Here is a 23,099-nt window from a genome sequence, read left to right on the forward strand (position 1 = left end):
TGTTTCCCTTTTCTTCCATAAGTTTCATAAGGGCAATGACCATGACTTTTTTTTATTACTGTATCCACAATATGTCCAGCCCAGTATCCAGCACATGAAGATCTTCATTAAATATTTGCTGACTGACTACAAATAAGTTCATTGGTCCCAGGTCTATCCTCCAAGAGGTTAATACACTTGATTTTTAATAAGAGCCTCCAGGGGTTTCCCTGGTGGCGCAGTGGTTGAGAGTCCGCCTGCCGATGCAGGGGACACGGGTTCGTGCCCCGGTCTGGGAGGATCCCACATACCGCGGAGCGGCTAGGCCCATGAGCCATGGCCACTGAGCCTGTGTGTCTGGAGCCTGTGCTCCGCAACAGGAGAGGCCACAACAGTGAGAGGCCCGCGTACCGCAAAAAATAAAATAAAATAAAGTAAATAACAGCCTCCAAACTTTCCAACTTTTAAGTCTTTTCATTATTCCAAGTCCACAACAATCCAATATTTTGAGAGACTTACTGTATCATATTATAATAATTTATCTCATTTTTAAACAAAGGCATATAAATCTCAATCAGTACTTCCAATTGGTCCGATAACTAGTGTTATCTTCTTAAATTCTATAATACCAGACAACATTAAGAAGCCATGATGTTATATATACTACCAAATGTAAAATAGATAGCTAGTGGGAAGCAGCCACATAGCACAGGGAGATCAGCTCGGTGCTTTGTGACCACCTAGAGGGGTGGGATAGGGAGGGTGGGAGGGAGACGCAAGAGGGAGGAGATATGGGGATATATGTATATGTATAGCTGATTCTAACAAAGAGTATAACACTTCGTTATACAGCAGAAACTAACACACCATTGTAAAGCAATTATACTCCAATAAAGATGTTAAAAAAACAAAAAAAGGAAGCCATGATGTTATAACAAGCCTCTGTTGTCTAATCACCAAAGAATTTTCTTTAGGCTGTTTTTAAATACTGAAAGTATTCAAGACTGCCCAGCAAGTTCCTTCTTTCTGCTCAACTTAATCCCTTTTGCTTACATCTGCTACAGCCTCCAAAACTGCCCTCTATCCCATTCATGCAAAAATATTTATCTTCACATTTCACAAAACACAATGAAATAATTACTCTTTACTGATTACTCTTCCTCCTCTCCAAGGCTTCATATTGATAATGCTGCCCAAAAGCCAAAAGAAATACCACTGTCCCACGGGCCCAGTTACAAGGAGAAAATGACTGATTTCAGGAGTTATGGCCTTTCCCAATGTTAAAACTATTTCAAAACTTTGATTTTGTAAATACTCATGAAGCATTAAACTTCATTAATTTTGTTATGTACCTACCGGCACTGAATTTTTCTTCTCATATTTGGCAGAAGGACTCCAGGGTATTCAACTTTTCAGAAGTCTCAATTCTTCTGAACAGCCCTGAAGTTAGTTTATTCACAGACTGATAAAATGAACTGTTTCTCCTATGAAGCCAGCTTGAAATATAGGGAGAAAAATAAAACTTTATTTTTCTCTTAAAAAAAAGAACCCACTATTTAAAAATGTATTAAGGCTTCTATTTACCACGGATGGTTCTACACTTGAATAGCAAGAGTCATTTATTACTGAAGCTTGTGTATTGTGTTTGACTTCTGGAAGGAACTTACACCTTAAGTAGCAATATCTTCTTTCTATGGATTCTTCACTGCCATCACTTGTGTTCTTCCTGGAGCTTCCCCATCACCAGAGCTTCAATTCACTATTCTGTAAGAATTTATTCCTCACCCAGGATTCCGGAAGAGTTATACAAGTTTTCCCTAACCTGTCCCCAGATTAACAGAACAGTAAGTATCTAGTGCTTAAAGTAATCACATGCACATCAACTCTGATGAAGTTTTTTTCCTTCTAACTGTCAATGAATTTTGTGAAGCATTCAATTGGTTATGACTAAAATTTAGGCTATAATCTTTCAGAAGGCTACAGGGATATTGGTGCAATAAATATAACTTACATCTCTGATATCCTAACCCCTTGCTCCTCAGAGTGGTGCAGGACCCAACAGCATAAGCATCCCTCGAGCGCTTGTTACAAATGCAGAATTTCAGACCAAATCTCAGTTCTAGCAAATCATCAGCTGCATTTAAGCAAGATTCCAGGTGACGCCTATTCACATTATTTTTTTCACATTATATTTTGAAAAGCATTGTTTTAACTGACATAATCCACCAGTGCCAACAGCATTCAGAACCATTTAATGAATCTGCCAACAACCACCACCACTAACCACTTATACAAAACATGTGTCCTGTTTCTTCACCAGTGTTACTAGTATAAATAACTGCACATTCTTAAAACCTGGCTTTTCAAACTGATGTGGAATGTTCACAACAAACTTATTCTTGGGTTGAGAGAATATTGTAAATATACTTCAGAAATTGGTTTTTATAAGCTAATATTTCTTACAACTAAAATGGGATTCTAACCTGAACAGTAATATGTAAGCATATTACTTAATTTCTCTGGAGTTTACTTTTCTCATCAGCAAAATGGGGATAGCAATGGATACTCTAATGGAATACGTGAGGATTAAATGGGATCACACAAATGGAGCACCCTGCATCTCAGTGCTCCTCCTGACACACTGGTCCCTTTCTCTCCTACTGGAGATGACTCTCCGCCCTCAGCCAAGGGAGATGGCAGCAGATTTACAACTCCAGCAATTCACAACTCCTGATGCCTCCAGCCAAAAACTATCAGAAAGGATGCTTGTTAGTCCTGATGGAGCATTCTGAGAAACAAACCCAGGTCACATTCCCAACCACAGTGTGAAAGCTGGGATAGGGGAAGAAGAATGGGGTCCTCTCAATTCAAATTATGATTGGAAGATGGGATGGGATTGCTTTGCAGAGGAATAACCAACAAGTAACGTGTACCTAGCCACTTCCAATGTCCATTGCATGGAATGGTGTACTTGGAAAGTACAGAAGCAAGGCAGAGTAAGGTAGATGAAGGGATGGGGATGCATCAGAAGAATCAGCAGATGCAGGGATGCCTAGAGCATGATCAGCACAGGGTGGAGATGGCAATATGAGTGTCTGGGGTCCACTGGAGGACACTGAGAGGTTTGAAGCAGACTGATTAAGGTATTAAGGATATGGCTCTGCATGCTGCACGTGGAATGGAGCGGTGAGTCTCAACTCTGATTACTCATTATAATCACTTGGGGAAATTATTTAACTCATACCTAGGCCACACCCCAGACCAATTAAATCAGAATTCTGCAGGTGAGACCCAACTACCAGTAGTTTGTGTGTTTTCCGGTGAATCCAATATACAATCAATTTAAGACCCACTTACCACTGGATGGAGGAGACAAGAATAAGGAAGGGAGTCCACAAGGAGACTGTTGTATTAGTCCACATGAGAGACCATCGAAGCTTGGATGAGGCTACTGCCAGTGGAAACAGAGAGCTTCCAGGTATCTTTAAAAAGCATCTTCAGGAGGCTGCTTCCTCAAATCTCTCACTTTCAAGCTGTTGAAGGTGGTCTTACAGTATAGGCGTTATGATTTCCCTTTTTTCTCTAAAGTTCAAATTTTACAATGCTTCCCTTTGTAGCCATGAGACAGGCTGGGACCTGGGACCCTTTGCTGCAGTGCTTGCACCTGGATACACCTTTCCTCCAGCAACAAAATACAAACAAACTGTATGGGACTAAAAGTAACTACCTGCATGTTCAGTTGGGGCAAATTATGGACAAAAGATACAAAGAAACCAAAAAACCCAACTGCCACTTTTGAAGAGCCTGGAGCAAAAGCAGAGGGTCGGCAGCAAAGGCAGGGTACTGCGCATGCCCCCTGCGCACAACACCACAAAGGGATGGGCAGACCACCTAAGCCACACCTCCAGCCTGACCCCCTGGACACACCCTTACCCTCCCCCCCATATAAGGAACAAGCTCGCCCTCCCCCGCCCAGGGAGGGAGCAAGCAACGGAAACCGTTACTTGTTCTCACTCCCCTCTGCTGCAGCAGGGGCCCCAATAAAGCTTTGCTTGAATTTCTTGTCTGGCCTCTGATCAATTTCTGTTGGTTAAAGAGGCCAAGAACCCTGGTCGGTAACAGTCCTATGAAATTCGAGTTGTTTCTGTTTCCCACTCCGCTAAGGATACACTGACTCTACAAAATAGCCTTTCTGTTAAGCCTCTAGTCTCCTCTCTCCCGTCCTAAGCGGCCCTGCAGAGTCCCTGCTTGCTGTGACCGAGTTCTCCGAGAGCTCTGAGCCCGCCGCTGGACACCTGGAGGGAAAAAGAAGGAAGCTGACTTCGCGCCTCCCTCTGCCCCTCTCTCAGGTCTTCTGTCACTGCGTTGTGGGTTTAGAGGTCAGAGGTCAGGCAGGCGCGCCTGCGCCGCGGGCGGGGCGGGGCAGCCAGAACCGCGGGGGTTTCTGGGAAGCGCCTGAGGCAAACGCCGCCTGAGGCAAACGCCGCCGGCAGCTGGGCTCGGCCTGCATCCCGGAAGCCCAGTCCTCCGAGCTCTCCGAGCCCTCCGGGATTCGGTGGTCCTGCGACTGCTGTCCCCAGCAAGTCAACAGTTCCACAAACAATTTTTCCCCAATGTCTTCTCCCCAAGCTGCCCAGCCCACATAGCCACCCAAATGGCTGGAAAGGGCTTTCTCAACCAGGGCTTTCTCGACCTGCCTGCTTGGAACTTTCACTCGAACTGAGAGAAACAGAGCGAACAGGTGGATACCAGATCTGCCATTTGTTTGGATTCGTGCTCTGAAGCCCTTTAGATAAGACCTTCCTATCACCCATCTCAGAAAGTGTGATGGGATTTTCAGCGGACCGACCAAAGAACCCAGAAGGGTAGAGGAAAAAGTCTTCTTTCCCTCCAATATGAAGAAATGTCAGGGAAAGATCACCGTCTTCACCCCAAGGAGAGAGGCCTGAAACAAATCCTTCCCTCCCAGCCTCAGAAGGAACCAACCCTGCCAACACCTTGACCTCGGACTTCTAGCCTCCAGAACTATTTCTATTTACAGTTCTCTCATATGAGAGTTCAGACAGATCCACAACTTCCAAAATTAAGTCCCCAGCTTGCCAACTACAGCTCTTGGGGCTTCTCGGCCTCCATAATCATGTGAGTAAATAACCCATATAGATCTCTTTAACGTATACGAGTTCTGTTTCTCTGAAGGACCCTGACCAATACAAGTAGTAACTTTCTAAAAAGTCTAAGAAACCTTGGCGTACTTATCAATAGATTACATTGCTTCTTCAGTTAATGATTTTGTGCTTGAGCAAAACTTCCTCCTTTCATAGCATTGCCCTTATGCGGCTCCAATCTGTGCTCAAATGTGTTCCTAGGATTCTTAGAGCTTTGCCTTGGATGAGCCCAGCTAGAAGGCATCTTGGGCGTTCAGTGAATGATAGGAAGCTGGGACTGAGGGAACTCGGGGCGGGGACAGAGAGGAAGGGAGTAGCCAGAAGTGCAGTGAGCACTCTTCTAGGGTCTTCCGTGGAATAGTCAACGTGAGGCTACAATCAGTGTGACAGTTCTAGATGATCCATCTATTTGTAATAGACTCCCAGGGAGCCATGAGCTAGATATATGGGGTACAAAGGAGGAAGGGTTGCAGGAACTTGGCAAATATCAATCAAGTGGGCTGACTCTTTGGACAAGATTCTAGTCCCAGCAGAGGACCTGGAGGGTTAAGTAGGAACCATCAAAGATGCACTAGATATATAGCATGGGAGTGAAGAGAATAGGCAGCTCATTAGAAATGAGGGTACCCAGGGCTTATCCCAGTGATCTCAGGTATGATTGTACACCGTATCTACCCAGTGGTAGTATCTGTTCTAGTTCAGCTTTTTTTTTTTTTTTTTTCCCCTGTAGGCGGGCCTCTTACTGTTGTGGCCTCTCCCGTTGCGGAGCACAGGCTCTGGACGCGCAGGCTCAGCGGCCATGGCTCACGGGCCCAGCCGGTCCGCGGCATGTGGGATCTTCCCAGACCGGGGCACAAACCCGTGTCCCCTGCATCTGCAGGCGGACTCTCAACCACTGCACCACCAGGGAAGCCCTGTTTCAGCTCTTTTAATGCAGGCCAATGAAAGAGTTCCCAGAATCTAACAATCAGATGAATTATTTGAACCATCCTCTTGTAACTATTACAGATTTATAGCCTTCTGAAGGGTACTACAACATGATTGGGTCCAGAATTACATGGGCTTGAACCTGAATGAGAGGAGATGGAGATGATTCATTATGAAATAAATATCAGAAATTAGAATCAGAGACCATGCCTTTTCATAATAGCAACAAAAGAAACATTCTTATTGGGTGGCCAGGCCAGGACTGGCATGAGGCAAGCAAGGTGTCTAGAATTTGTGCACAAGGTGCCTTTCTTGCCTCAAGTAAGTGGCCCGAGTTTGGCAATATCGACCTAGTAGTGGCCCTGCTGGTTACCAATATTGACCCAAAGATATTTGATAAAAAACCTAAGAAATGTGGGGAAAACACAGCCTTCAAAAGAGATAAGAAAAAAAGGTGAGAGTGGGGGGTGGGGGAAAGGGAGAATAGAGTATAGTAGACAGTAAGCTCTGCGCTGTGGTGCTGGACGGCCCAGTGGCGACAGCGGAGGGGAAAGGCAAAAACGTGGAAGGGGAGCAGTAGACGTTCTCACAGGAGAGTGGGAGCAACAGTGAGTATAGCTCAGTGCCAGTGGGGAGTCTGACTCGTGAAGACAGCCTCATTCCAACAAAAATGCATATCAGTGACAGGACAGGTGAACTCGTGTGTGGCGGGGGGTGGGGGGGCGGCGGAGAGAGAGAGAAAGAGATTGACAAGGGAATAGCCAGTATCCTTATCCTTTTCAAACAGAGATTTCCGGACTCTGTCTTGAAATTATACTTTATGGCCATGTATTTGCCATTTGCCCTTATACCTATTACTTTTTTAATTTTTTAGATTTATGTATTTATTTTTGGCTGCATTGGGTCTTCGTTGCTGCACTCAGGCTTTCTCTAGTTGCGGCGAGCGGGGGCTACTCTTCCTTGCGGCGCACAGGTTTTTCATTGTGGTGGCTTCTCTTGTCGCAGAGTACGGGCTCTAGGCATGTAGGCTTCAGTATTTGTGGCACACGGGCTTAGTTGCTCTGCGGCACGTAGGATCTTCCTGGGCCAGGGCTCAAACCCATGTCCCCTGCACTTGCAGGTGGATTCTTAACCACTGCACCACCAGGGAAGCCCCTTATACCTATATTTAAATCAGGAGCTCTCCCATTGTAATCTTGGGCATGTTGCTTAACATTTCTGTGTTTTAGTTTCCTCATCTGTAAAGTGGGGCTTACTCTACATATGGTTGCTGTGAAAACTAAATAAATTAACAAATGTAAAGTGCTTAGAAAAACATCTGGCATATCACATGACATTCAACAAACGTTGTTGCCGCCACTATTGTTGTTATTAGTAGTAGCAGTGGTGTATGAATCTATTACAGCAATATCAAAGTATACTATACATAATAATGACTGTAGCTCTTTAGTAAATCATTAAATATGTTAACTTAAGAGTGCCTGAAAACATACATGTTGGAATGGATGTTACATGTGGATGTTGGAATGATTTCTGTCAAACTGTAGTTAAATAGTTAAGGTTGGGGTTTAAAGGGTTTCATATTTGCTTATGTGGAAACTTAAGCTCCTTGAAAATATCACTTCTACATAGTGTTGGATAATTGAGATGTTACCATGAACAGTTATGAAATATTAAAAAAAAAGAATCTACAGGAATTGGTAATGGATTGGCGTAGAGCTGGGGTGGGGTGTGGAAGAGAGAAGAATCAAGGGTTCTTCCTACATATCTGCATAGATGGTGGCTATTCCCTGATAAGGAAAATATGGAGAAAAAACAGGTTGGGTGGAGTGGAGAATCATGAGTTCAGGACATGTTAAATTTGAGACATAAGTGAATCATACTGGACTAGAGATGTAAATCTGTGGATCATCAGAATAGAGGTAATATTTTGAGCCATGGGAATAGATTAAATATCTCAGTAAAACATAAAGAGAGAAAGAAGAAGGAAAATATTGCATGCCAACCCAAGAAAAAGCATAAAATATTGATGGTTACAGATAATGTAAATTGGTGTATTTTGAGTCTCCCAGGTGATTCTGATAATGAACCAGGCTGGAAACCACAGCTTTATAGTATTTTTCTAATAAACTCTCTGGCAAAGGTACTTCTCCCGTGGTTCAAATAATCCCAAGAATGCTGAGAAGAGCAATATGCTGCTCAAAATACTCAGCAAAAGTAATTACTGGGAGAACTCATGAAAAATATCAGTAAGACAATAGAGAAATAGAGTAATATGATGTGTATAATAAAATATGATGTGTATGTAACTAGGTTACTTAAAGAAAGTCGACTAATCTGATAGATAGCAACATAACAAATATCCTGGTTTCTTGTGCCAACCATCTGAGACCAGGTAATTAAACGTTCTCAAGAAGTATATGTATTTTTCCCAGAAGCCTGCACCAAACTTCTTAGATCCTGTTAGTGTCAGAAAGAATCATGAAGGGACAGATGGAGGCTCTAAAATGGAACAGTAATTACAGTAAAAGAGCATAACTGTTATTTATAATTACATGCCTATGAAGAGTTCTTTCCTTCCAGTTCTAGAGGTTTGACCCCTTCTGAGGTAGAGTACTTGTAAATACTAGGGAAGTAAGACAGATTTAAAGGTTATCTGTCAGGAGGTGGGGGCATATACTTCACAAACTTTTGTAGCTTCATGAAAGGAGACTAAAAAACACAGTAAATGTCATCTTAAGAAATAGGTGCTTAAAGTCAGAATGAATATAAATAATTTATTTAAATATTAAATTTCAGGCAATACCTATAACTTCTAATAGATAATAAAGACGCATAAAAAGTAGTTTCATTCCATAAAAAAGAATGAAATTTTGCCATTTGCAGCAACACGGACTTGGAGGGTGTTATGCTAAGTGAAATAAGTCACAGAAAGACAAATACTGTATGATATCACTTATATGTGGAATCTAAAAAATACAACAAACTAGTGAATATTTTAAAAAAGCAAAAAAGCAGACTCACAGATATAGAGAACAAACTAGTAGTTACCAGTGGGGAGAGGGAAGTGGGGAGGGGAAATATAGGGATGGGGGAGTAAGAAATACAAGCTATTATGTATAAAATAAGCTACAAGGGTATATTGTAAAACACAGGAAATATAGCCAATATTTTATAATAACTATAAATGGAGAATAACTGTTAAAAAAAAGTGATTCAGGGACTCTTTCCCAAACTCTGATACTGTCAATGCTGTTATGTGTGGCCTTCCTCTATATCCTTAATTAGTTACCCCACTGGATATCACCCATTATTTAAAATAAATTCATAGAATGAGGCATCTAAAAAAAGCAGATTCACTCCAAATAATCTACTAAAAAAAATGGCAGTCAGAAAGCAAATAAGAACATCCAGATAGCATATGAGTTCTACAGGCAGAATTTTTCCATTTCAACCTCTGCCAAATAAGGAGGCAGCTCCGTCCACAGACTTCTGATCTCTCTGCATCCTCTCTCTGGATAATCTCATTCTCTCACAACACTCATGTTGATGTCGGTGACCCCTAAATTCAGACTTCTTTCCCAACTCTTTTTTCACGTTTTCAATGGCCAGCTGAATATTTTCACCTAGATAATCTTAAACTCACTCTGTTCAAAATTGAGTGCATTCTCTTCCTTGGAAAACCTGCACCTCCTTTTGTGTTATCTTTTTCTGCTTATGTCATCACCACCTTTTTTATCCCTTATAAACTGTATATCTCAGCTCTATCTTTGTCTCCTCCTCTTCTTTGCCTCCAGCAGATGCTGTAAATCTGTCTATTTTTAGCTTCCAAGTTGCCAAGCCCTACACTTTTACCTCAAAAGAGTCTGATGTTTGTCCCACCTTCCCAATTCCCTCTGCCATTTACATGTCCAGTTCTTGTTATTTCTTACCAAGACTAGTATTGTAGCCACCCCATTTAATATCTCCTGCACAGGTGCATGTTCTAGGAGGCTAGTGAAACTTAGATTTCAGGACCCAACACTCACATGAGTCCCTTCCAAGGTCCTCTACCTAATGTCCCCCCTAATTATTTAAGCTTCAGGCCCACAGAGCACCAGACTTCCTAAGGCATGACTGACCATGCCAATCTCTGACTCAGTGGCCCATCATCAACCCACCCAAGGTGACTACATAATAAACACATTCTCCTCTGCCTGACTGAAACTTTCTTGGTCTTGCCCAAACATGCCTTCCCACCTATATTCCTTTTAGTCCACTTAATATATACTATTCTTAAACCAGTGAGTTGCTACTACACACCCTCTTGTTAACCAACTCCACTGTGCTTTTGCTGACATATTTTCCTCCATCAAGAGCATCCCTCCTGCCTCACCCTCACCTTTCTCCCTACCATACCCCCAAGCTGAGATTTCACCCAGTGCTAAGGTTCCATATTAGGTGTCATCATCCTCGTGAAGTCCTCTTAGATGTTTGCTAGCTAAGTGCAAGTTCTCCCTCCTCTAAACTCCCACTGACTAGAATTTCCCAAATGAAATTATTACTTTATATCTTTGGGGTATAAGCAAACAATGGCCCATGTGTTAAATCCATACAATTATGGATTTGTTAAATCCATAAATAAATCCTGTTCATAAATAAAGTTTTATTGACATACAGCCACACTTATTTGTTTACATATTGTCCTGTGGCTGCTTTTGTTATACATGACAGTAGCAGAGTTGAATCATATAACTTTTATCCAGAATATATATTTTTTCATCTTTTAAACTTTCTAAAATTGAGAGGCTTTCTTTTTAGTCATTAGTTAATTAGGTAGACTACCTTATAATATCAATTTTTATTTACATTGTTATTTCTTGCATCCCAGGTGAAAGATACCTGGAATACAAGGAACAAGGAATAAGGATATTAAGATGGCGGCTGGGTACAATGGGAAGACACTGACTGATTTATACATTAAGAAAATCATTCCTGATATAAGGGCTTGTGGATATAAAAATCCTCCATCAAAGTTGTCTTACCGTAGTAGACAATGAAATGTGATTCTCAGATACCCTTTCAAGAAAGGACTCACTTTGGGACTTCCCTGGTCGTCCGGTGGTTGGGACGTCACCTTCCAATTCAGGGGGTGCAGGTTCGATCCCTGGTCGGGGAGCTAGGATCCCACATGCCTCGTGGCCAAAAGACCAAAACATAAAAGAGGCAATATTCTAGCAAGTTCAATAAAGACTTTGGAAATGGTCCACATCAAACAAGCAAAAATATTGAAAGAAAGAAAGGAAGGAAGGAAGGAAAGAAAGGGAGAGAGAAGGGAGGGAGGGAGGAAGGGAGGAAGGAAGGGATAAAGAAAGAAAGAAAGGGAGGAAAGAAAGAAAGAAAAGAAAGAAAAAGAAAGAAAAGAAAGGAAGGAAGGAAGGAAGGAAGGACTCACCAGCTGTGAGGAGAGTGGTTGGCTGATAGCCTTGCCAACACAATGTGTACTCAAACTTTCTGATATTTGCCAACGAGAGGTGAGAAATGGCATTTCAGTTTCAATAAGCATTTCCGTATCATGAACAAGACTGAACAATTTTTTGTATTCTTATTTTCTTATGTTTAAGATTTTTTTTTCATTTCTGTAAGGTGTCTCTTCATATCCTTTGACTATTTTTCAATTGGGCTGATAGTCTTTTCAATATTGATTTGTAGAAATTCTTTCTATATTAGGGAAATTGACCTTTTTTTCTACAATGTAAACTGCACTTCATTTTCCTAGTTTGTCACTTGTCTTTTGACTTTGTTTATGGTGGCTGTGTTGCAAGGATTACTTCCTGCAGGTCTGGAATTAGCCTGAACTGTTTGGCTGAAACACATGCACAGCATTGGTCAAGGAATGAAATGAACTGATTAATAGTGTTTCTTTGAAACCATGGGTTTTAGGTGAGTTTTGGCATAGTAGTTTATACCAGCTTGTTAGCATTGTTGATTGATAGCAGTGAGACTGATGATTTATACCCAGCCTCACTAAGACTCCTAGAGCAGCTCTGACTTAAGCTCTTACATGGAAGGAATATGCCTAAGTCACCAGCAAGGTAAGAATAAGCCCCATCTGAGACTCCTTTGGGGTCTCCCTGGTTCTGAGATATTTTGTGCATACATCAGTGGTTCCTGATCTGAGACATAAAGTACATCCTGGTACAGCCCTCCAGACAGAGTACGGTTGAAATTTGCACCCAGCCTCTCCAGGCTGCCCTTGGCTGTGATGCATATCCTTATTTTAATGTTGTTGCTATATTACATCATTTTCCTAAAATAAACTGTAGATTTGAAAGCCATTGTCATTTGGGATCCTATCAGTCTTCTTTAGCAGTCAAATCCTGTCACCATCAATCAATGCAGTGACTTTTGCAATGTAAATTTGTTTTTATATAGTCAAAATTGTCAATCTGCTTTATAGCTTTGGGATTTGTTGTGTTATTATTTTTATCTAAACTAATTTTTTCATCTGATTGTTGATTTATTTTATCTTCGTTCTTGGCTTAAAATTGCTTCATTTGTTGTAGAATTTGAGTCTCAGATTTGTTGAATGGGAGCTTTTGCCTTCCCTCTCTTTCTCTCTCTCTCCTCTCCATCCCAGGTGGACTTATATTGATGATTCAAATTCCTTATCCCAGAGTGATTTGGGGAAATATAACAAATCCAGTTCAGTCACTGAGCCAGTGGGAGACTTGCTCGGTTGTTATTGGTGAGGCTGAATCCCAACTCCTCAGGCTCACAAATTAGTCATAAGCCCACAATAACCTCTTTATGCCTCATTTCCAGAGCAGGGGACATTAAACAGTGAGCCCTATACAGTCCTTATATACATGTTACCCGAAGCCCAGAAAACCTATACTTTGAACCTCAATCACACCTTTGATTTTCTGCCCAGAGAGATGTTCCTCTAGATTTTGAGCCCACATAGGGTCTTTTATATTTTATATATCATTCCAACATGTTTGGAGAAGGATTTACGACTCTATCTTGATCAGAAATGTATGGTGATATGCAAATATTTTTCCTATATTTCTCTATATGCTGAAAGAAATAAAATGTTATATTATTAAATAAAATATGTATTTCACATACATATTTTACTGTCTGTAACTATGCTCCCAAGAAGAACTCTCTTCTAAAACCATGATCAGGAGAACAAAGAATAGCTTTCAGAAGAGTTTGATAAATAACCTCTAATCACTCTCCATCAGGACTCCAGCCAGAATCTCTAACACTGCTGTATATTTTAATAATCCCAGCTACTCACGAGGCAATCCTTCCATGTAACAATAGATCACTGACCCACCATTCCAACTAAAGTTCTGAGTGTGATGTTTTGATTAAAAACTAAATTGCTAAGCACTGTACAGTAAAAATCAGACTTCTATAATTATGGGTTTAAGTAGCTGAAAGTGCCTGAAAGAACAGCCTCTGATCTCTTCTTTCACTGATACAGACAAGAGGATTAAAGCTGAAAGACCATCCAGAGATCTGAGGTCGGAAAGAATGCATGGACGAAGTGGTCCATGAAGAGACTTTGGGATCCAACTGAGATCCAGCTTAAGAGTCTTAGAAAGCAAAGTCATTAGCACCTAGCAAAGGCTCTGAGGCTCAGCTAAATCTCTACAGAACTATTGTTCTCCCATAGTAATGAAATGGAGAAAATTATGTTCACTAGAATTCTTTTTCAGGGACAGTACTACCTTTGTTTGGAAGTCACTCCTCAATAAGCCTGCCTGGGGTAGATGCTGAGACCTGCAGGGAACCTCAGAGTGTGTGGAAGTGACCTGGAGGAAATTCTTGGTGAAGCCAGATGGAGAGGGGGGAAAGGAAGAAGAAGAAAAAGGTGCAATAGCAAGAAAAGTGGCAAGATGTGCAATATGCCTGTGATCCCTTCCTACGTCCCTTCCCCAAAATTCAGTAAAGATTCTCAAAATATATGTAAAAATTTGATGGGAATGTTTTTTTTCCAGTGGAAACAGTGAACGGATGGGCCTATACATCCAAGGGGTCCTGGAACAACTTAGAAACAGCCTACACAGACAAGGGAATACAGGAGCAGAGAGAAACAGAGTCAGCAAGTATTTTCTATGAAGAGCAAACAAGTAAATATCTTAGACCTTGTGAGGTCCATAGTCTTTGTCACAACTGCTCAATTCTGCCTTGTAGCATGAAAGCAACTGTGGACAATATGTAAAATATATATATTTCGAAATTGGAATTTCACATAAGTTTTCATGCGTCACAAAATATTATTCTTCTTTTAGTTTTTTCATCAACCATTTAAAAATAAATGCAACTAGAGAATGCCCGCATGCAGCAACGAAGACCCAACACAGCCAAAAATAAATAAATTTATTTTTAAAAAAAGATCAAAGATGATTAAAATAGGACCAAGGACAGCTACAAGAAAACAAGGGAATACCAAGGAGCTATAGAAATGCTCACCAGAAATTTGCTCTGAGTTTCTGACAGAGAATGAGGTATGTATCCTTCATTATTATTAGAAGGAAATGTGCCAGTTTATTTGAAAGATTCAACCCTTTGCTTCACCCTAAGTTTTGAAATGAATTTCATTATTCAGTAACATGGGTTTATTTATCAAGACCGACCTCTGTGCCTCTGGATGTTATAGGCAATAGAGAAACAGAGATAGAGTGCATTTCCGGTCCTCCAGGTGTTCATGGTGTAGGGAGGAAACAGGTATCTAGATAAACTACTAATATGGGTTAAGATCCCTAATGGAACCATATACAAGATGCTATAGAGGAGTCATCATGACTTCCGCCACCGCCAGGCAGCCAGGGGGAATCCGCCCACATCCCCGGCCACGGGGTTCCACTAGAGAAGCCCCCTGGCGACTATGCTGAGTGTCTGAACCAATGACTTAGTGGGGGGGGCGGGCGGCAGGAAGGAGGAAGTAGGCCTTCCCGCAGACCCTACTGAATGCTCCGATTGGGAAAATGAAACGGAGGAAGCAAGACAAGGGCAGAGGCTCCTGCATGGCTGCGAATGATGCCCTGTATCGACCGATACCCTGGATGTGGAGCGTGAGAGCAGCACCACAACTACCAAACACCTTGGGGCATGAGTGGAGCCCACGGAGGTGGAGGCGGGCCACCACTCTCCTGGGAGGTGGTTTTCCAGGCTCTGGCTTCCTCACGTACTGCGGCCAAGAGAATCGGGACAGGGATGCTGACTTGGATGTGGATGTGGATGACATTCTGGAGCTTGGGAAGCCACGGTACATGGAGGCTGACACCATCCCCTGCACAGGCAAGGAGCCAGGTGAAGCCGAGGAGAGAGGCACACTCCTCCGGGGTGCAGTCCTAAACCGCCCTCCCAGCACATGCACCACGCCCGAGTTCTCTAAACAGGCGAGGAATGAGATGCCTTCTACCAGCAGCGGTGAGAGTGGCACACAGGAGGCTGTGCAGAAGACCAGCAAGGAATAGCGACCGAAGATGTAGCTGTGACCATGTCTGAGGCCCTGCCGGGTCAGGGACCTTGGACGGCGGCTATCCCGTGGGGACTGTTACAAGTGCCTCGTTGGCATGGACTCGTACTTGATGCCCCTGAAGACCATCCAGGGTTAGCATGTGTGCTGTGAGGGGTGCTGACTGCAGACCCTGGTTGCCGAGAATCTCCGCCCAGAGACCCATGGAGAATTCACTCGTGAGCCAGCCACCCCAGGCAGGCCTTGCCTCCAGCAGGCCCCCTCTCTACGCCCCACCCCCCATGATGTGACCTCCCCCTTGTACACACTTCCACACAGGTTCTCCATGTACATACACGCACACACACAGGACTCTGGAGCCAGAGTGGAGGCAGAGGCTCAGGCCCTGCCTGCCGGATCCCACCAAGATGGGGGACCATATCTGTTCCAGGTTCCATTCCCGGGGTAGGAAGGTGGGGGCAGTAGGAAGGGGAGGTAGTCCAGCAAGGCTCCTGAGATCCAGCCCCCATTCTGACAGATGGACAGACATGCAAACACCAAACTGAAGCACATGTAATAACAGGACTGTATATGTTTATAATGTTGTGTATAAATGGGACAACTCCTCCCCTTAGGTTGTAGGAGTTTCTTCTTTTGTTAAGAACACCTGGAAGCAGCGCCGTCTTCAGGTCTGGCTGGCGGCCAGGCCCTTCCACCTCTTGGGGTGCCTGCCTCTCCCCCTCCCTGCACCATGGTGTCACTTCCATCTCCCATGTGCTCCATGTTCAGTGGTGTATATTTCTTCTCCCAAACATGAGATGCATGCCCTAAGGACATGATCTTCTTAGCATTAGCTCCTGAGGCTCTTCATCAGGGGTTAAGAGAGTGGGGAGGCACGGGAAATGGGAACCCAGCTGAAGCAGGGGCTGAGATTGGGGCTGGAGGAGGGTGCTTCTGGCTGCACAGACTTCAGCTGAGAAACTTTCCTGAAATTAGAGCTGCTGTTCCCAGGGAAAAGTGTTGTCTGCCCTGTCCCTCTTATGGACCCCATGGACTGATGCTTTGTCTGTATATTCTATACAAAGGTACTTGTCCTTTCCCTTTATAAACTACATTCAACATGGATTAAACCAATATAGACAGATGTTTTAAAGATGCTATAGCATACAGAGAAAAACGAAAATAACTTTGCCTATGGTTGGCTAGCTAAACTTCCTGTAGAAAGGGAGATTTGAAAGACGAGCAGAGGAGAGGCAGCTGCCCGGACAAAGAAATGGTCAGCCCAGCTCTGCACTGAGGGATGGAGGAATGCCCAGGAGCCTCCTCTGTTGCTGCTCGGCTCTGTGGCCGAAAATAAAATTGCAAATGTTTTAATACTGTTCTAAAAATAGGGGATTTGCTTAAATCTGCCAGTTGGTGTTTTGATTTTTAAATTATGTGCAGAGGATCATGCTTAAACCCTAGTGAGTATCAGAGTGGGGAGGGCCTATAATTCACTCAAAATAAATGGAAGAAAAACTGGCATCAGGGCTGTGTCTCTGAGGTGGGAGAGACAACTTTAGGACATTGGCCCATCAGAGACCTCCCAGCTCCACGTAATATCAAACGGGGAAAATCTCCCAGAAATCTCTATCTCAACACCAAGACCCAGCTCCACTCAACGACCAGCAAGGTACAGTGCTGGACACCCTATGCTGAACAACTAGCAAGACAGGAACACAACCCCACCCATTAGCAGAGAGGCTGCCTAAACTCATAATAAGGTTACAGACGCCCCAAAACACAGCACGAGAGGTGGACCTTCCAACCAGAAAGACAAATTCCAGCCTCATCCACCAAACCACAGGCACTAATCCCCTCCAACAGGAAGCCTACACAACCCACTGAAACAACCTTAGACACTGAGGGCAGACACCAAAAACAACAAGAACTACGAACCTGCAGCCTGAGAAAAAGAGACCCCAAATACAGTAAGATAAGCAAATGAGAAGACAGAGAAACACACAGCAGATGAAGGAGCAAGGTAAAAACCCACCAGACCTAACAAATGAAGAGGAAATAGGCAGTCTACCTGAAAAAGAATTCACAATAATGATAGTAAAGCTGATCCATAATCTTGGAAATAGAATGGAGAACATACAAGAAATGGTTAACAAGGACCTAGAAAAACTAAAGAGCAAATAAACAATGATGAACACCACAATAAATGAAATTAAAAATTCTCTAGAAGGGATCAATAGCAGAATAATTGAGGCAGAAGAAAGGATAAGTGACCTGGAAGATAAAATAGTGGAAATAACTATTGCACAGCAGAATAAAGAAAACAGAATGAAAAGAATTGAGGACAGTCTCAGAGAAGACGTCTGGGACAACATTAAACGCACCAACATTCGAATTATAGGCATCCCAGAAGAAGAAGAGAAAAAGAAAGGGACTGAGAAAATATTTGAAGAGATTATAGTTGAAAACTTCCCTAATATGGGAAAGGAAATACTCAATCAAGTCCAGGAAGCACAGAGAGTCCCATAAGGGATAAATCCAAGGAGAAACACACCAAAACACATATTAATCGAACTATCAAAAATTAAATACAAATTGAAAATATTAAAAGCAGCAAGGGAAAAAACAAGTAACATACAAGGGAATCCGCATAAGATTAACAGCTGATCTTCCAGCAGAAACTCTGCAAGCCAGAAAGGAGTGACGGGGCATATTTAAACTGATGAAAGGGAAAAACCTACAACCAAGATTACCCAGCAAGGATCTCATTCAGATTTGATGGAGAAATTAAAACCTTTACAGACAGGCAAAAGCTGAGAGAATTCAGCACCACCAAACCAGCTTTACAAAAAATGCTAAAGGAACTTCTCTAGGCAGGAAACACAAGAGAAGGAAAAGACCTACAATAACAAACCCAAAACAATTATGAAAATGGTAATACGAACATACATATTGATAATTACCTTAAATGTAAATGGATTAAATGCTCAAACCAAAAGACATAGACTGGCTGAATGGATAAAAAAACGAGACCCATATATATGCTGTCGACAAGAGACCAACTTCAGACCTAGGGACACATACAGACTGAAAGTGAGGGGATGGAAAATGATATCCCATACAAATGGAAACTAAAAGAAAGGTGGAGGCCTTCCCTGGTGGTGCAGTGGTTGAGGGTCCGCCTGCTGATGCAGGGGGCGTGGGTTCGTGCCCTGGTCCGGGTGGATCCCACATGCCACAGAGCAACTGGGCCTGTGAGCCATGGCTGCAGGGCCTGCACGTCCGGAGCCTGTGCTCCGCAATGGGAGAGGCCACGGCAGTGAGAGGCCCGCGTACCACCAAAACAAAAAAAAGAAAGCTGGAGTAGCAAACCTCATATAACACAAAATAGACTTTAAAACAAAGACTATTACAAGAGATAAAGAAGGACACTACATAATGATCAAGGGATCAATCCAAGAAGAAGATATAACAATTGTAAATATTTATGCATCCAACATAGGAGCACCTCAGTACATAAGGCAAATACTAACAGCAATAAAAGGAGAAATCAACAGAAACACAATCATACTAGAGGACTTGAACACCCCACTTTAACCAAAGGACAGATCCTCCAAAATGAAAATAAATAAGGAAACTTTAAGCTTTAAATGATACATTAAACAAGATGGACTTAATTGATATTTAAAGGACATTCTATCCAAAGACAACAGAATACACATTCTTCTCAAGTGCTCATGGAACATTCTCCAGAATAGATCATATCTTGGTTCACAAATCAAGCCTTGGTAAATTTAAGAAAATTAAAATCGTATCAAGTATTTCTTCTGACCACAATGTTATGAGGCTAGATATCAATAACAGGAAAAAATCTGTAAAAATACAAACACATGGAGGCTAAACATTACAATACTTAATAACCAGCCAAGAGATCACTGAAGAAATCAAAGAGGAAATAAAAAAATACCTAGAAGCAAATGACAATGAAAACACGAGGAACCAAAACCTACGGGATGCAGCAAAAGAAGTTCTAAGAAGTTTACAGCAATAAAATCCTACCTTAAGAAACAAGAAACATCTCAAATAAACAACCTAACCTTACACCTAAAGCAATTAGAGAAAGAACAAAAAAACCCCAAAGTTAGCAGAAGGAAAGAAATCATAAAGATCAGATCAGAAATAAATGAAACAGAAATGAAAGAAACAATAGCAAAGATGAATAAAACTAAAATCTGGTTCTTTCAGAAGATAAACAAATTCGATAAACCATTAGCCAGACTCATCAAGAAAAAAAGGGAGAAGACTCAAATCAACAGAATTAGAAATAAAAAAGGAAATGTAACAACTGGCACTGCAGAAATACAAAGAATCATGAGAGATTACTACAAGCAACTATATGCCAATAAAGTGGACAACCTGGACGGAATGGACAAATTCTTAGAAAGGCACAACCTTCGGAGACTGGACCAGGAAGAAATAGAAAATATGAACAGACCAATCACAAGCACTGAAATTGAAACTGTGATAAAAAATCTTCCAACAGGGGCTTCCCTGGTGGCGCAGTGGTCGAGAATCTGCCTGCCAGTGCAGGGGACGCGGGTTCGAGCCCTGGTCTGGGAGGATCCCACATGCCGCGGAGCAAGTAGGCCCGTGAGCCACAACTACTGAGCCTGCGCGTCTGGAGCCTGTGCTCCGCAGCAGGAGAGGCCGCGATGGTGAGAGGCCCGCGCACCGTGATGAAGAGTGGCCCCCGCTTGCCACAACTAGAGAAAGCCCTCGCACAGAAACGAAGACCCAACACAGCCCTAAATAAATAAATAAATAAATAAATTTAAAACACATAGTGCCATGTCCCGCCCCAGAATTCCTAAGTCAGTGGAGCTGGGGTAGGATCTGAGAATTCGCTTTAAAAAAAAAAAAAAAAATCTTCCAACAGACAAAAGCCCAAGACAAGATAGCTTCACAGGCAAATTCTATCAATCATTTAGAGAAGAGCTAACACCTATCCTTATCAAACTCTTCCAAAATATAGCAGAGGGAGGAACACTCCCAAACTCCTTCTATGAGGCCACCATCACACTGACCAAAACCAGACAAAGATGTCACAAAAAAGAAAACTACAGGCCAATATCAGTGATGAACATAGATGCAAAAATCCTCAACAAAATACTAGCAAACAGAATCCAACAGCACGTTAAAAGGATCATACACCATGATCAAGTGGGGTTTATCCCAGAACTGCAAGGATTCTTCAATATATGCAAATCAATGTGATACACCATCTTAACAAATTTAAGGAGAAAAACCATATGATCATCTCAATAGATGCAGAGAAAGCTTTTGACAAAACTCAACACCCATTTATGATAAAAACCCTCCAGAAAGTAGGCACAGAAGGAACTTACCTCAACATAATAAAGGCCATATATGACAAACCCACAGCCAACATCATCCTCAAAGGGGAAAAACTGAAACCATTTCCACTAAGATCAAGAACAAGACAAGGTTGCCCACTCTCACCACTGTTATTCAACATAGTTTTGGAATTCTTAACCACAACAATCAGAGAAGAAAAAGAAATAAAAGGAATCCAAATCGGAAAAGAAGAAGTAAAGCTGTCACTGTTTGCGGTAAACATGATACTATACATAGAGAATCCTAAAGATGCTATCAGATAGCTACTAGAGCTAATCAATGAATTTGGTAAAGTAGCAAGATACAAAATTAATGCACAGACATCTCTTGCATTCCTATACACCAATGATGAAGAACCTGAAAGTGAAATTAAGAAAACACTCCCATTTACCACTGCAACAAAAAGAATAAAATACCTAGGAATAAAGCTACCTAAGGAGACAAAAGACCTGTATGCAGAAAACTATAAGACACTGATGAAAGAAATTAAAGATGATACAAATAGATGGAGAGATATACCATGTTCTTGGATCGGAAGAATCAACATTGTGAAAATGAGTATACTACCCAAAGCAATCTACAGACTCAGTGCAATCCCTGTCAAACTACCACTGGCATTTTTCACAGAACTAGAACAAAAAATTTCACAATTAGTATGGAAACACAAAAGACCCCGAATAGCCAAAGCAATATTTTTGTGTGTGGTACGCGGGTCTCTCACTGCTGTTTCCTCTCCTGTTGTGGAGCAGAGGTTCCGGACGCACAGGCCCAGTGGCCATGGCTCACAGGCCCAGCCGCTCTGCGGCATGTGGGATCTTCCTGGACTGGGGCACGAACCCATGTCCTCTGCATCAGCAGGCGGACTCTCAACCACTGCGCCACCAGGGAAGCCCTAGCCAAAGCAGTTTTGAGAAAGAAAAATGGAGTTGGAGGAATCAGGCTCCCTGACTTCACACTATACTACGAAGCTACAGTAATCAAGACAGTATGGTTCTGGCACAAAAACAGAAATATAGATCAATGTAATAGGATAGAAATCCCAGAGATAAACCCACACACATATGGTCACCTTATCTTTGATAAAGGAGGCAAGAATATACAATGGAGAAAAGACAGTCTCTTTAATAAGTGGTGCTGGGAAAACTAGACAGCTACATGTAAAAGAATGAAATGAGAACACTCCCTAACACCATACACAAAAAATAAACTCATAATGGATGAAAGATCTAAATGTAAGGCCAGACACTATCAAACTCTTAGAGGAAAACATAGGCAGAACACTCTACGACATAAATCACAGCAAGATCCTTTTTGACCCACCTCCTAGAGAAATGGAAATAAAAACAAAAATAAACAAATGGCACCTAATGAAAGTTAAAAGCTTTTGCACAGCAAAGGAAACCATAAACAAGACAAAAAGACAATGCTCAGAATGGGAGAAAATATTTGCAAATGAAGCAACTGACAAAGGGTTAATCTCCAATATTTACAAGCAGCTCATGCAGCTCAATATCCAAAAAACAACCCAATCCAGAAATGGGCAGAAGACCTAAATAGACATTTCTCCAAAGAAGATATACAGATTGCCAACAAACACATAAAGGAATGCTCAACATCATTAATCATTACAGAAATGCAAATCAAAACTACGATGAGATATTATCTCACACCAGTCAGAATGGCCATGATAAAAAAGTCTACAAACAATAAATGCTGGAGTGAGTGTGGAGAAAAGGGAACCCTCTTGCACTGTTGGTGGGAATGCAAATTGATACAGCCATATGGAGAACAGTATGGAGGTTCCTTAACAACTAAAAGTAGAACTACCATATGACCCAGCAATCCCACTACTGGGCATATACCCTGAGAAAATCATAATTCGAAAAGAACCATGTACCAGAATGTTCATTGCAGCTCTTTTTACAATAACCAGGACCTGGAAGCAACCTAGGTGTCCATCGACAGATGAATGGATAAAGAAAATGTGCCACATACGTACAAAGGAATGTTACTCAGCCATAAAGGGGAAAGATATTGTGTTATTTGTAGTGAGGTGGATGGACCTAGAGTCTGTCATACAGAGTGAAGTAAGTCAGAAAAAGAAAAACAAATACCATATGCTAACACAAATATATGGAATCTTAAAAAAAAAAAGGTCA

General features: G+C 42.0%; 1 pseudogene across 1 annotated transcript in view; it reads left to right on the top strand.

Moving 5' to 3' along the window:
• The first annotated feature begins 15,567 nt into the window (after nucleotides 1-15,567).
• Nucleotides 15,568-23,099, top strand: part of LOC308617976 (centromere protein U-like) — a 31,026-nt pseudogene continuing 23,494 nt past the window's right edge. Inside the window, exon 1 of the transcript in view lies at nucleotides 15,568-15,680. The product of the transcript in view is annotated as a centromere protein U-like (transcript). The remainder of the gene's footprint in view (nucleotides 15,681-23,099) is intronic.

Source organism: Mesoplodon bidens, assembly GCF_964165515.1.
Source record: "Mesoplodon bidens genome assembly, chromosome: 5".
NCBI classification, from domain to species: domain Eukaryota; kingdom Metazoa; phylum Chordata; class Mammalia; order Artiodactyla; family Ziphiidae; genus Mesoplodon; species Mesoplodon bidens.